The 14,861-nt window shown below is 40.9% G+C and overlaps 1 protein-coding gene across 8 annotated transcripts in view; it reads left to right on the top strand.

Annotated features, from left to right (window-relative positions):
- The window catches only part of LOC111565724 (ankyrin-1-like), a 132,200-nt gene that overhangs the window by 36,593 nt on the left and 80,746 nt on the right, over positions 1–14,861 (top strand). The window lies entirely within an intron of this gene.

Below are 14,861 nucleotides of genomic sequence, written 5' to 3'. Positions count from 1 at the left end.
AAAAACAATGAGCAATCTAGTATTTTACTTTATGATCAAAACAACTTGTCATGGTCTAGAATTTTAAATTTATAGTTTTACTAATTTCCAATCTGCAGTTAATGTCTTCTCTGGAATTTTTACACTTTGCGGGCCGGATTGGACCCTCTGGAGGACCACTTTGGGCCCGCGGGCCGCATGTTGGACACCCCTGCTTTATAGGGTACACGGCTAAGACAAAATTGTAATGTATAAGAATGAAATATTGGGGCTTAGAAGGTTCATGAAAATACTGGGTCGTCTTTAAACTGTAGTTCATTAGTTCATGTCCCGTTCTGTAGCCAGTGACTTAAACTAATCTGGGACGTGGAACCTTTTATCGTAGTAGTTCAGCAGGAGACTCCTCAGGCCCTGTGCATTTCTCTGTTTCCTCCAGGCCTGCACTTAAAACAATGCATCCAAAGATCTGTTAATGGATAGTGTGTGCTCTTTGTGCATGCATGTGTGTGTGTGTGTGTGTGTGTGTGTGTGTGTGTGTGTGTGTGTGTGTGTGTGTGTGTGTGTGTGTGTGTGTGTGTGTGCGTGCTTGCCCATGTTTGCAACGGAACTGTGTGTGTGCATGTGAGTGAAATACCAGGCCTGCAGGGTATCTCATTCCACTTTTATGTAACCTTATGGATACCCAACACTAATTAGCCAAAACTCTCTTCTATCTCTCTCTGCCTCTCTGCCCATTTGGTCCTCGTGCAAAACAACACATGGTATAATGACATCAAATAGTTTTCACTGATTGCTAACTTTGGTCATTAAAAGTTGCATAATCTGTATAAATAAATCCAAATATTTTAGCCAAGGGGAAAATTAGTCCTTGCTGGTCTATTTTTACATGCCAAAGCTTTAGATGCAATTTAATCGATCATCTAGGTAATTCATAGTAATTTTTCCAATGTATGAAAACAGCTTCAGGCCAATTTATGATTCCAGTACGGCTTTGACAGCGTCAGCGTCATACTAAAGTAAGAGCTTATCGGTCTTCTACACAGATGGCTGCATCATCCGTCGTATGGAACACAGGAATCCACACAGGGCTGTGACTTTGCACTTTTACCAGGATACAGCAGCTGGTCACACACTGGACTGTAGCACCTTGTCAGTGTGATTATTCCTGAGGTACACAGTGAGCGGATGTAGCGCAGGACTTCTGGAGAACTTAGAACTTCTGGCTGTGTTCAAATCTAAGCACCAGCAGCCACTACTGCCTTTATAATTCTTGTAATGATACATTTTAAAGGTATTGCTTGTACAGTCTCGTCTCATACCAAGCATTTGCTTTAAGCTCCATTTTTTCCTGGCAGATGTGCAGTCAGCATGTTAGCAGTGTGTACACTTCACGCAGTCACAGAATTTGGCATGAACTGGCCTATAATCACTCACTGCATCACAGGGTTCTGCCTGAACCTTTATTCATGCTTGAATGTTTTGATTTGAACTGTTCCTGTCAGACATTTTGAATCTAACGGGCCTCTGTGTGCTGTGTTTAGGAATCGGGCTTCAAATGTGATTTCATGCGGGTTTTTGATGTTGCTGTTGCACTTTTGTTTAAAGCTGAATTCGTGTTTTTGCCCCAAGGGAGCAAATAACATTAAAACATTGAATCTCAAGTCTGCAGTTGCTGACTTTAGTGGGAACTTGTAACCTAATATTTTTTACATTATGTACATTTTTACTCGTTCATTTCAGTGCAAATTAATTGAATTCTATTTCAAATTGTGTAAAATATGATAAAAGTTTCTACACTGGATCACGTTTTGATCGTTTTTAGAGACATGTATGTTTGTAAGACAACAGTAAGGAGAATAGTGGTGCTGGCCAGTGCCTTTTCATTCCCTCTGAGGAAAAGGGAGGGTAGGATGAGCCAAGGTCGAGCAAAGCAGCACTCTGCCCAGCCCGAAGCAGCCACAGGCTATATTTACCTGGCTGCCTTGGATTACACCGCATTTGAGATCAGAGCTACCCATCTATCTAACACCACTACTGTGTGCTAGCCGAGCACCTGCTCTGATACTGTATCTGATGTTGCCCTGGATCCGTACCTGCTCAAACAACACGGATGATTCCAGAATAGAAGCATGATGGCCGATATTTATCAGACCTCTCTGAGGGCGTATCTAGGACTCGACTCTGTCACATATTTTGATCTGGAGATCAGAGTGATTTTAGATAAGCAGGCCTTGTTTGACACCTTTGATAGATTTGCTCCATTAATGCGAAACTTTGCTGCCCATTGTTGGCTGTCAACATGCAATTCTGGTACATTTATGGCTTTAGTGCATGAATAGAAGAAAATTCTTTACATATAATGTAATATAATTCACATTTGTTAGTTGTATACAAGTTCTTCTTTAGAAATATTGAATAATAGAACAATAAGGGTACCTATTTAAACTCAAACTGTGAGTCAGATGTGAGATTCAAATCAAAATTTCTCCTTTGGGTTGTATTTAACAGATATACTGTGCAATTTGGATATTCTTTTCCAACACTAGCATCTGTGCCGACGGCTCATTAGATAAATCTGTTGTCTGGTTTGTGTGACTTTCTCAGGAGTCACAGCTCATCTCCCAGCCTGTACCCGTTACTTAGTTCATCCATCACTGCTGTTAGCAAGGCCACCCAATGTGAAGCAGTGGCATGCAGAGTGAGGAGCAACAGCTTTAAATCTTTAGGCAAAGTTTATCATGACCCCGAGGTCACCCAGCAGGCGGGCTGAAGTGACAAATGTTGCCATGGTGATTACGGTGTGACACTGTACATGGTACGATGATGAAGAGGGTCAGGAGATGGATTGAGACATGCCTTAGTTGGTGATGAAAACATCTAACTTGCTGCACAGATTGCCAGCTAGACAGAAAACGCTGGAGGGAAAACAGCTTGTTGCTTTATCTACACTGAAACTGCTCTGTTTGGTCCGAGATTTATGTGGATGCCGAGTTTAATTTCAGCTCACAGAACATCTGATGAGACTAAAACTAAATCAATAACAAAACATGAGTCAGACAGAAGTTGTTTTCCAAATTCTTCAGATATTTATCTTGCATACCACGATGTTCCACTTTACATCAAAAGGGGCTTCTAAAATATACAGCAGCTACAAAAGACGTCTGATTTTCACAGCTGACCTACATATGGATATACCTAACATGAGGGATGCGCTGGACTCATCACTGGTCGTTAGCCAAATCATGTGAACGTCGTTAATTCCAAAGAATCATTAGAGGAAAAGGGAAAGTGATGCAGACTGGCACAATGCCACACACACTGATACGCAGACAAAGAGCACACACTCACACACACTTAGAGCTGTAGCTGGGCATTATGTAATGGAATTAGTGTTTCTCAAGGTCTGCATGGATCATGTGGCCTACAGGAGCCCACTAATGCACGGAAGCAGCCACTCTCAGGCAGGCACACCCCGACTCCATCGCTTTCCTGGGATGGCTAATGGACACAATGCTTGATCAAAAGTTGAGGATTTTGTGTGGTGGTAGTCTTGGTGTGAGATATTTTTCATTGCTTCTTGTGCATCCTGTCATTGTGATTATAAAGCTTTTGAAAATGTGCAGCTGTGTATTCATCACAAAGCTGGATTTGATACATATTCTGTCTAACGGCAAACCAGGAATGGACACAACTTTACAACACAAAGATTATATTGTTCGGTTTGGGTTGAGACTGTTTCAGAGAGATGTTTCAGGAGGTGTTTATTGGTGCATACGCCATCCATCCATCCATCCATCCATCCATCCATCCATCCATCCATCCATCCATCCATCCATCCATCCATCCATCCATCCATCCATCCATCCATCCATCCATTTTCTTCCACTTATCTGAGGCTGGGTCGCGGAGGCAGCAGATGAAGCAGGTCATTCCAAACCTCCCTCCCCCGAGCGACGCTTTCCAGCTCTTCCTTGGGGATCCAGAGGTGTTCCCAGGCCAGATGAGATATATAATCCCTCCAGTGAGTTCTGGGTCTACCCTGGGGTCTCCTCCCAGGTGGACGTGTTCGGAAAACCTCCAAAGGAAGACTCTCCGGAGGCATCCGAATCAGATATCCAAACCACCTCAACTGGCTCCTTTCGACGTGAACTAGCTCCTCTCAACCATATCTCTAAGGCTGAGCCCAGCTACCCCACAGAGGAAGCTCATTTCAGCCGCTTGTATCCACGATCCCGTTCTTTTGGTCACTACCCAGAGCTCATGACCATAGGTGAGGGTTGGAACGTAGATGGATGGTAAATTGAGAGCTTCTCCGTGCGACTCAGCTCCCTCTTCACCACGACGGTTCGGTACAACGTCTGCATTACTGCTGATGCCGCACCAATCCACCTGTCCATCTCTCACTCCATTTTCCCATCACTATTGAACAAGATCCTGAGATACTTGAGCTCCTTCGCTTGGGGAAGCAACTCCCCCCTACTGTCAATACAAAAGACTTTAGGTTAACGTTAGTTCCTTTTTAATGGAAGTTGTTGCCATTTTTGTGCTTGTGAGCTGCTTACTACAACCAAATTCTATCAAAAATGATTGAGAAAGTACAAATACTTAAACCATGTGATGCCGATTTGGAACATCAGCCTAAAGTTTTGAGGTGTGAAAAGTGTGATAAATAAGCTTAATGCAATCCATCCATTGAAGAATGCATTTGTGTAGATGGTTGAATTGTGTGCGCGTATGTGCGTTTGAACACGTATGTGCATGGTGGGAAGCGGCGTCATGTGTCACTTGGATTGCTGTCCGATGGCAGATGGAATGGCTCTTCCCTCCTCAGTCCTCATCAGTCAAAAACCAATCCTACATGGTGGACAGCGCTCATGTTCACACACATCCAGGCAAAATCAAAGTGATGAGGTTGAACAACAGACACTTCTTCTCGTAAACAGTGTTGGTTTTCAAGCTGTAAACTACAGAAAAAGCTGAAATTCTTGTGTAACATCAGCGGTTTCCAAACATCCCTGTGAAAACCGGCTGCCATTCATTCACCAGTATCACTTCACACTCTCTGATCCGACAGATCCTTGCATCAGCACTCATCGATGGCAGCCAGACTGGGAACGCGACAGCAAGGAGAGACAGCTAGAAGCAAACAAAAACTGAGTGCTGCTCCTCTGTCGACTCTAAATCCTTGTCATGCCTCAGCTGCTTGTTCTCCTACTTTCACTCTAATTCTCCCTCAGTGAGTGTGATCCTGTGTTTTGGGCTGTAAAGATGTCATCATGCCTGTTACATGTATGTCGCAAAAAGACCCAAATCAACAGTGCTCTGTGTTCCTCTGCTCTATCCTCCACTGGTCTACTGTACAGAGGCATTGAGTTGGAAAATCCACACTGCACTTGTATAAATACTTCATTGCTAATTCAATTTTAAACTCGAGATGGAAGGAAGGAAAATGTAGCGACTGTTTGTTCATTCACGGTGCCCTCATTGCGTTTCTCCACCAGCTATCCTTCTGTCTCTCAGCTTATTGTATCTTTCTATCCTCCCATCTCTGTTCTGTTTTTCCTCCTACTCCATCTCTTTCTTCTCCTTCCTCCATCCTGTCTCATCAACTGCTTTCTTGATCTTCCTCGTCTCACTGTATCACAACTGTAATGCTCTGTGTACAAATGTTCTTATTTTTTGTTTCTTAAGGTCACTGAAAATGATAAACTACATTAAATTGTACCATTGACATTTTCATACATAGTGATTGAGAGATGAGGATTTATATTTTGTTGCTCTCCTACATAGGTCGTAACATGATAGCAATATGTAGATGCTAGATAGACGCTTCATCAATAGCAATACAAACATTAGTGGAATAGAATGCATTTAAGTGCATTAGACTGCCATTAAAACACATATAGGAAATGCAAAGTTCAGTTGCATGAGCAAATCCTCCATTCTTATGCCTTACATGTGCCTCTTGGTTTTACTTGCTGTCTTCGTTTAGTGCAGGGTTGTCAAACATGCGGCCTGCGGGCCAAAACCGGCCCTCCAGAGGGTCCAATCCGGCCCTCAAAGTGAAAAAATTCCAGAGAAGACATTAACTGCAGATTGTAAACTTGTAAAACTATAAATTTAAAATAATTTCTAGACCATGACAAGTTGTTTTGATGATAAAGTACTAGACTGCTCATTGTTCTTTTGTCATTTTGTCTCATTTTTGTAATATTTTGTCGTTTTTTTGTCTGACTTTTGTTGTTTGTCTTACGATTTTGTTGCTTTGTTTCTCGTTTTTGTCATTTTGTGTCTCGTTTTTGTAATATTATGTCTTGCTTTTTGACTTTTTGTTGTTATTTATAGGTTATTATGCTCAGATTTTACTGGTCTGGCCCACTTGAGATCAAATTGGGCTAAATGTGGCCCCTGAACTAAAATGAGTTTGACATCCTTGGTTTAGTGTCTCAAGTTGGCATTATTTCTTTATCCTTATCCATTTTTATTAATGTGTGTGCATTTATTTGCTTGTGTGTCTTTCATTGTCGTTTCATCATTTAAATTATTTAGCTTTTTATTTATTTAGCATTTATTTAACCAGGTTAATCCCACTGAGATTAGAAATGTCCTTTACAACGGAGACCTGGCCAAGAGGACAGCAGCAAAATCACATTAAAAAGAGGAAACAGCAGATAAAATAAACAACATTAAAACTTGCACACAGACGAAGTGACTGTAATGGTTTCGCCAGAACTGTAAACTCATTCAGTGTAACAAGGACTTAAAGTTGAAGTTGAGATTGTAATTTATTCCAAGCATTAGATGCTTTCTTGCCCAGTTCAGATCGTACTTTGGAGATGACTAATTGCCGAATATCCATAGATCGGAGATTGTGTTTTCCATGTTTGCTTGTTTAAAGACAAATAGGAAGGAACAGTACCCAGAATGGTTCTGTAAATAAACACCAATGACTGAGACGTTGGGTGTTTAGTAAGGGGACCACATTTGATAATGAAACCATGGTGCACACTATCCAGCATGCTAAGACAATTAGCAGAAGCCTTCATGTCCATCACATCTCCATAGTCAATAACAGGCAAAAAGGTTGTTTCCACCAATTTCCGTTTCACGCAAAAAGAAAAGCAAGACTTGTTTCTGTAATAAAATCCTAATAAGAGATTCAGTTTGGGGTTTTTTGCCATATACTGAATGTGCTCCTTTAAAGACAAATCAATTAAAAATCTGAGATATTTAAAAGTAGATACCAACTCAATTTGTTGACTATTTCTTGTTAAAATTATAGCCTGTGTAGCTTAATAGGTGGCTAAAGTGGTTAAATTTGCTCATCTTTATGAAAAATTGGTCATTAAAATGACCAGTATAGATCAATATTGACTGAAATGAGACAGTTTATTATGTAATTTAAAAAAACAGATGACCCATGTATTACTTTTTAAGGTAACAGTGAAGGACTGAGTCAGTTCTACTTGCAACTAATTTGTTTAGTACTGCAAACCACCCTCGCAGTTGAATGCCATCGAATGCAGTTGCCAGTTCTGAACAAAAAATCTAATTTTTTCATTAAATTAGTGTCTTCAAGTTCAATGTGGAGAGTCCATATTGAATCTCTTATCCCAAGATATGGATTCTCTCTTTAGCCCAGTCAGTAAACTGTACTCTGTATCCAAGCTAAGTAGTTCAACGGTTGCATAAGCACATCAGAGATATAAAGAACCCAATGTTAAAAGAGTTCATGCACATTCTGCAGTCCTCCTCCCAAAAGTCTGTCAGACGTTTGTGTTCTTTGGGTTCAGAAATGATTAGACGGCTTTCTGTCTGGAATCCCCGCCATGCTGCTGTCAGCCGAACACACTCCCATCACTTCCATCGCCTTCACCATCCAGGCGCTGTAGTCACACTACCAGAGCAGCCAGTGTTTCCATAGAGGAAAGCTGCAAAATACAAAATCAGAATCTTTAATTTTCACTTCTTGACTTCATAGGAAAAGCCTAGAATTAATGTTACGCTGCATGTTGGACACCCCTGATCTAAAATGACAGGATTTATTTTCACATATGGGCAGCATCCGAGCATGACCAGCCTCATGTAATCAGTTTTCATTTACTAGTGTGTGTGTGTACCTTACCACTGTATTGCCATTGACTGGTGAGGATGTGTTTCTCATGCACCACACCAGACCAAATGTTAATTTACTGCTTGGTGTGCAGATTCGGTCTCATTAACACTTGACATGGAGATTTTTCTCAGTGGAAAACCCACACTGTTTGTCCTCTTTCCTTCTCTTCATCCATCTTCCTGCCTCTATCCATCCATCCTCCACTCCTGCTGTCCCATGAAGGTATTGGCTGCAGACTATTGATCCAACGTTGACGTCTGTTTTGTGACAAACTGAGAGCATAGCACCTAAGCAGGCGGGGAATTAGTTAAACCCACTCAAACATGCTACAACACTCATGGTAATTACATTTATTCTAAGCTTCATTTCCCATTTCCCTGTTTTTCATATCAGCAGTAAGTCATGCGTGTGTTGCAGTTATTGTAGCAACTACAAGCAGGTACAAATCATCCAATACACGCAGTCTGAGGCTGCATGCACTAAATAAATGTGCCAGAGCAACCTGTGAGTCATCAGATGTGATTTTAGATGATGATGATGGAGGCATCAGGACCACAGGAACAGATGGAAATGTAATATTGCTCTGAAGGCACGGAGACAAGGAGAATGTTTTCATCCCCTTCAACCTTTCCCGCAAAATAGCTGCAAAGCCAAAGAAGGACTTAATTATGAAACGGTTTTGCATCTTTCCCCCAAAGAGTCGTCCCTCTCTTGGCATCCTCTCCTCCGTTTTGTTTACTTCCTGTTAGCCTCCGTTACAAAAGTCACGAGAGCTTGCAGCAGAGGCAGTGAGTAAACCGCAGACAGCGAGAAATTCTCTCATCAGCACCGTCGGTCTCTGCCATTAGTGTGTGATTCACTGCATGATTCATTCACAGAAGCACTGCTGGTTAGCATAAACAACTCAGACAGCGGCAATGTAGATGCCGGCAATCCCAAGGAAGGTTTAGTACAGGGGTGTCAAACATGCGGCCCGCGGACCAAAAGCGGCCCACCAGAGGGTCTAATCCAGCCCTCAAAGTGTCAAAATTCCAGAGAAGACATTAACTGCAGATTGTAAATTAGAAAAACTATAAATTTAAAATAATTTCTAGACCATGACAAGTTGATTTGATCATGAATTAAAATACTGTATCGTTCATTGTTCTTTTGTCATTTTGTGTCTCATTTTTGTAATATTTTGTCTGGTTTTTGTTGTTTTTTTGTCAGATTTTTGTTGTTCATTTCATGTTTTTGTCATTCTGTTTCTGGTTTTTGTCGTTTTGTGTTTCCTTTTTGTCTCACTTGTGTTCTTTGTCTCATTTTTGTCATTTTATGTTTTGCTTTATTCATTGTTTTGTGTACTGTTTGTGTCATTTTGTTTTTTTTAATCTAGCTTGTGTTGTTTGTCTAATTTTTTGTCATTTTGTTTCACACTTTTTTGCTTTTTGGTCTCGTTTGTGTCATTTGTGTCTCATTTTGTGTTGTCTGTCCATTTTTTTAGTCAATTTGTAATTTTCTTGTCAAATTTTTGTCTCTTTTTTTGTTTTGTTTCATGTTGTCTTGTTTTTTGTCATTTTGCATCTCTTTTTTGTAATATTTTGTCTTGTTTTTGTTTTGTCTTTTTTTGTCTGACTTTTGTTGTTTTGATCATAAAGTAAAATCCTTCAGTTACTAAATGTTTTGTGCCTTTGTAGCAACACTATGATCTCTAAGTTGTAATGTGTAAATGATAAACTGAGGCAGAATATTGTTGAAATTGAACTTGTTCATAATGTTTTGTAAAATGATAATTCATTAAATCTGAGCATTTTCAGAATGCACTTTTTTGCACAAAAACAAAGGAAAACATTGGAGTTGTGGTTATTTATAGGCTAATTTGCTGTGATTTTACTAGTCACTGGAGATCATGTTGGGCTGAATGTGAAACCTGAACTAAAATGAGTTTGACCCCCTTGGCTGTCCACACCGCTGACAATCACCTTTCTCCTCCTCAATCACAAGTTTTTACACCGTTCCCCACCTCACATCTGTGACTCACAGAAACACACACAAGCTAAAATGTTTGTGGATCGTGGCCTGATTGTAATGAAGCAGCAGGTCTGACTCAGCTGTTTTGCGGCCGTATGACTGAGTGACAGGGTGACAGGGCGTGAGCTGCTGGCTCTGCACCAGCGATCCCCCTGGGAAAGGCCAAGGTGAGAGGAAAATCATGCAGCCTCTCAAAATATGCACATTAAAATCAGCCCCTAATCCCTCAGTTTAACCGAAGCTCCTTCCCCATTATTATCATTCAGGGGCCGAACTCACGGAGGCACGCGGAAAGTACAAAGTGATTGATTGCTCTGTAATTTGCATTAACCCAGTGAAAATGGAGAAGAAACAGTTCTTACCATCATAAATACAGCTCATGATCTTTATCTCAATTTAGAAGTTTGTCTGTAGTTGCTATTGCTATTAGTGCAATTTGAATAGGTACATTTGAAAGGCCTGAGACATCTCCCCATGCTAGTATAATAAAAGATAGTAGGCCCAGTAAGGGCTCTTTTCGCATGCTTTTGCGATATTGAGATACTGTGACTCTTTTAGAGAGGTATTTTTACTGCATGAGTGCTCAAAACTATGCTTCTTCTTGCAATTAATCTCAAACACAAATGATACGTAACACCGCTGCAGTGTTTTCCCTTGTGTCTTGGTTGGTTACAACATGGTTTCAGGCCCTTTTTCACTCTTACATGAAATATTAATGAGCAGTAAGAATTCTTAGTACATAGATTGTCCTCAAAGCCAGGTGTTTGTGTGGTACGAAACGTGTTTGCTTCAAAATGAAAGCTTGTTCTTTTAGAGATGAATTCAAAATAATCATAGAGCTTTTAAAACGTATTTGTATGTGTAGTAACATTCAGGCACCGTGTCCCTGAATCAAACGCTGCTTTTTCCAGTGAAAGCCTGACACTTGGGGGTTTTTTGTAGATTTTTTTGGTGTGCCACTGTATACACATCTGTGATCACGTGTTTAATACACAACTCAGACAACAAGCATCAGCAACTGGTGAAGGATGATTGATGATGCTCGGAGTGAAGTGCAGCTTTCTGCAAATGCAGTGTGTCAGCTTGTCTAGCCCATATTTTTATCCCTCCCTGGTGCATAAGGTTTATTATAGCATGGGCTTTGGAAAGAGCTCAGTGACTCCTCATTGTGGCGTCATGTGACACAGTCATGCTGCTACCCACTTTGCATTATTGTTCACCGGCTCGGATAGAGACTGATGCATTTTGGGGAACTTGTTTAGCCTTAAACTGACGATGTGGAATGTTATCATCTTAGGATTCTTATATTAGAAGGTTTTTATCCTGTGCAGATGAATTTTCTAGGTTTTAGGTGCCTCTTAATGAGGTATTAGCAGTGCCAAAGCAACATCAGCAATGTCATGATCAGAAGAATTGATATTTTTTACCAGTTTTGGTAATTGGGGTTTCATTTACTCCAGTATAATGGACATTTTTGTTGAAAGATTGATCAGAGATTATAGGAAAATGCATCGACTACAGTTTATGAAGCTAACACAGACTTAGACTTTCACTGTATGCAGACTCATCGTGTTTATTGTCATGCATAGTTACCCTCAAAGACACTTTAAGCTAGGGGTATCAAACTCATTTTAGTTCAGGCGCCACATTCAGCCCAATTTGATCTCAAGTGGGCTGGATCAGCAAAATCATAACATAATAACCTATAAATAACCACAATTCCAAATTTTAATCGTAGGTATCTTGAACTGAACAATATAGTTTTTTACTTTATGATCAAAATGACCAAGTCAGACAAAAAAAGACAAAAAATCCCCACCAAAAACAAGACAAAATATTACAAAAGCCAGATTTGGTCGCAAGACCATGGCAACGTCCGTCCTTGAACCCGTTTCACAGTGCGACGTAGGACCGATTTAGAACCAAGACCAAAGACATCTCCATGATTCTCTCATGATTGTTATCTTTCATCTGGGATGGCCAAAAATCGCACAGTGTGTAGAAGCCTTTAGTGTCTGCCTCCTCATGCAGCGTTTTCATTATGTTAATGAGTCCAGATCAGGGTTCAGCGAGTCCTCCAGGTTCTCTCACTTTTTTTCTCCCTGTATCTCAGAGCCTTGTGACTCTCTTCACTCATGCACACTTTTTGGAAATTTGTATTTGGCTGGCTTCTGGGCACAAGGCGCTTGCTCGCTGTTAAACTGACAGGCCGTACTTTAACCCCTTCCAGACCTTGTGCTTCAGGCCCGACCTCGGTATCAGGAAGTTGCCCCATTGATGAATAGCTCCTTGTGGGCCAAAACGCCCCTCGTGAACCTGCACGGAATGCTGAATCACGAGGAGATGGCTCTATCGACCGGCCTCAGGGAACAGTCACAATCCACCCAAGTCCATCACACCAGCAATGACAATTTGTGGCTGACAATAAGGCCATTTTTCTCTCGTGGTGACATGTTAAAATGATTTATCATTTTTGTGATTCTCATTTTATAGGTGGCGATTATGCTTCTTGATATGATATTTATTTAAATTTTATGTCTTCTTCACTATATTTCATCCTGAGTATAACCATTAAAATGCCAATACACCACGTTAAATAAGTTACTTTAAAAGAGCGTCCTCCTTCATGGAAAAGGGGCTTGATCAAGGATCAGTGCATTAAGGAAAGCATGACACCGTGTCGTTAATCTTGTTGCTGTATCTTTGCTATTTTTAGCAGCAGTAGTGGTCCTAATAGTGATGGTTGTGACCTCATGCAGCAGTGCCCTCCTGCGATCTTGTCTTCTACTGTATCTTGCCTTCGTCCTCTATGACTTTCTCTCCCCCGTCCTCCATCGGCCCCCCTGTGCCCCCATCAGTCTTTCAGGATGTTGCTTACTGGTAAGACTGTGCACCCACTGGGTGATTAGTGATGACCTGCTGTCACCAACACAGTCATGCACAGTGGGGACGCCTCGTTGTTCAGGCTGGAGCCTACAGCCGCCGTGTACGCACAGATATACAAACACTCGGGTGGATAGAAGCACAGGTGTTTTGTGTTTCAAGGGATTTTAATGTTACTCATCAAAGATCTTAGTCATACTAATTAATGGGGATGTATTTTACTTTCTCTCTGCTTCTCTTTTAAGGTGTTTTCCTCAATCTTGCAAAACCTAACTTTCCCTGTCTTGGTTTTCTTCTCTCGTTCTTTCATTGTCATTTGTCTCATGTTTTTGTCGTTTTGCGTTTTGTCTTATTTTTGTCACTTTGTGTTTTGCTTTATTCGTTGTTTTGTGTAGCGTTTTTGTCATTTTGTGGGGTTTTTTGTCTCGCTTATTTCTGTCTATTTTTTGGTTGTTTTGTTTCTCGCTTTTGTCATTTTTTTGTCTCGTTTGTCCATTTTTTTGTCACTTTATAATTTGTTTGTCTAATTTTTGGTCTCTTTTTTGTTTTGTTTCCTGTCATTTGCCTCTTTTTTGTCCTTTTGTTTCTCGCTTTTGTAGTTTTGATCATAAAGTAAAACACTATATCATTCTGTTCCAGATACCTGTGAGTAAATGTTTTGTGCCTTTTTGCAGATAAACTGTGATCTGGAAGTTGTAATGTGTAAATGATAAACTGAGGCAAAATATTGCTGAAATTGAACTTATTTTTCTTAAGGAATTTCAGGGTGTTCATAACATTTTGCAAAAAAAGACAGCTCCTTAAATGTGAACTTTTTTGCACTAAAACAAAGGTAACATTAGGAGTTGTGGTTATTTATAGGTTATTATGCTGTGATTTTACTGGTCCCACTTGAGATCAAATTGGGCTGAACGTTGAACCTGAACTAGAATGAGTTTGACACCCCTGTGTTGGATCGTCCACACACTGTTTCCATTCAGTTATAGTCACTGCTGGCACAGATTATTATTTATTGTGTCTTCAATGATTAATTATACAAACAACTTAGTTCAAATGATATGTCCTGCACTGCTATATTCTCACATATACATTGCATATTAAAAATGTTCTCTCTTCCTGTCTGGTTATGAAACCCTGCTTCAGTTTGAGGTCCACTCATCTCGCCTGGTTGTGCGTCTCTGTGTTTTCCAGATTGAGAACGGAAGTGAATAATATTGAAAGGATTTTCTGTCCCCAGAGGCGTTGAGAAAGAAGATTAGCTTTTAGGGCTGGGTGCGGTTTCCACGTGAGAGATTCTGTTGGTTTGCATTTGTGGTGGTAGATAGACATCCGTGCACATCTTAAATAAACTGTGTGGGTGGGATGTGGTCTGTGATCTGCGCGTCTTCTGACCGCTGATCATGTGGAGGTCCAGTGACGTGATTTGCGTTTGTTTTATCAGTGTGAGCGCTAAGCCGACACGTGCAGGCTCGTGTGTGTTGGAGTCTTTACATCGTGCAGTGAGGAGCATATGTCAGCTTCTGTGGCCGCCTGTTGACAGCAGGCCTGGAGATGATGTCGCATGTTACAGTGTGTGTATGTTGGCATGTGTGCCCATGAATCAAACGCACTAGCGCACGTTTTCCATAAGAATGTGCACGCGAAAACCCCACACATATGGATTCTTTGCGTCTACATGCTTTCAGGTACAGATTAAGACGGTGTGTATTTGTCTTGTGCTTGTGTGAGTTAGTGTGTGTCAGATCCAGAGCCCTCCACAGCCCTGATTCATGACATGGATGATTTGGAAGTCAGTCAGTCAACGTCACGACAGGCCAGCGGTGCCGACCTCCCACTATTCCTCCTAGCTCATCCATCTCTGCCTCCCAGACCA

The sequence above is a fragment of the Amphiprion ocellaris genome, chromosome 17 (genome assembly GCF_022539595.1).
Source record: "Amphiprion ocellaris isolate individual 3 ecotype Okinawa chromosome 17, ASM2253959v1, whole genome shotgun sequence".
Classification (NCBI taxonomy): domain Eukaryota; kingdom Metazoa; phylum Chordata; class Actinopteri; family Pomacentridae; genus Amphiprion; species Amphiprion ocellaris.
The sequence above is the reverse complement of the archived record's forward strand: the minus strand, read 5'-3'. Positions and strand labels throughout refer to the sequence as shown.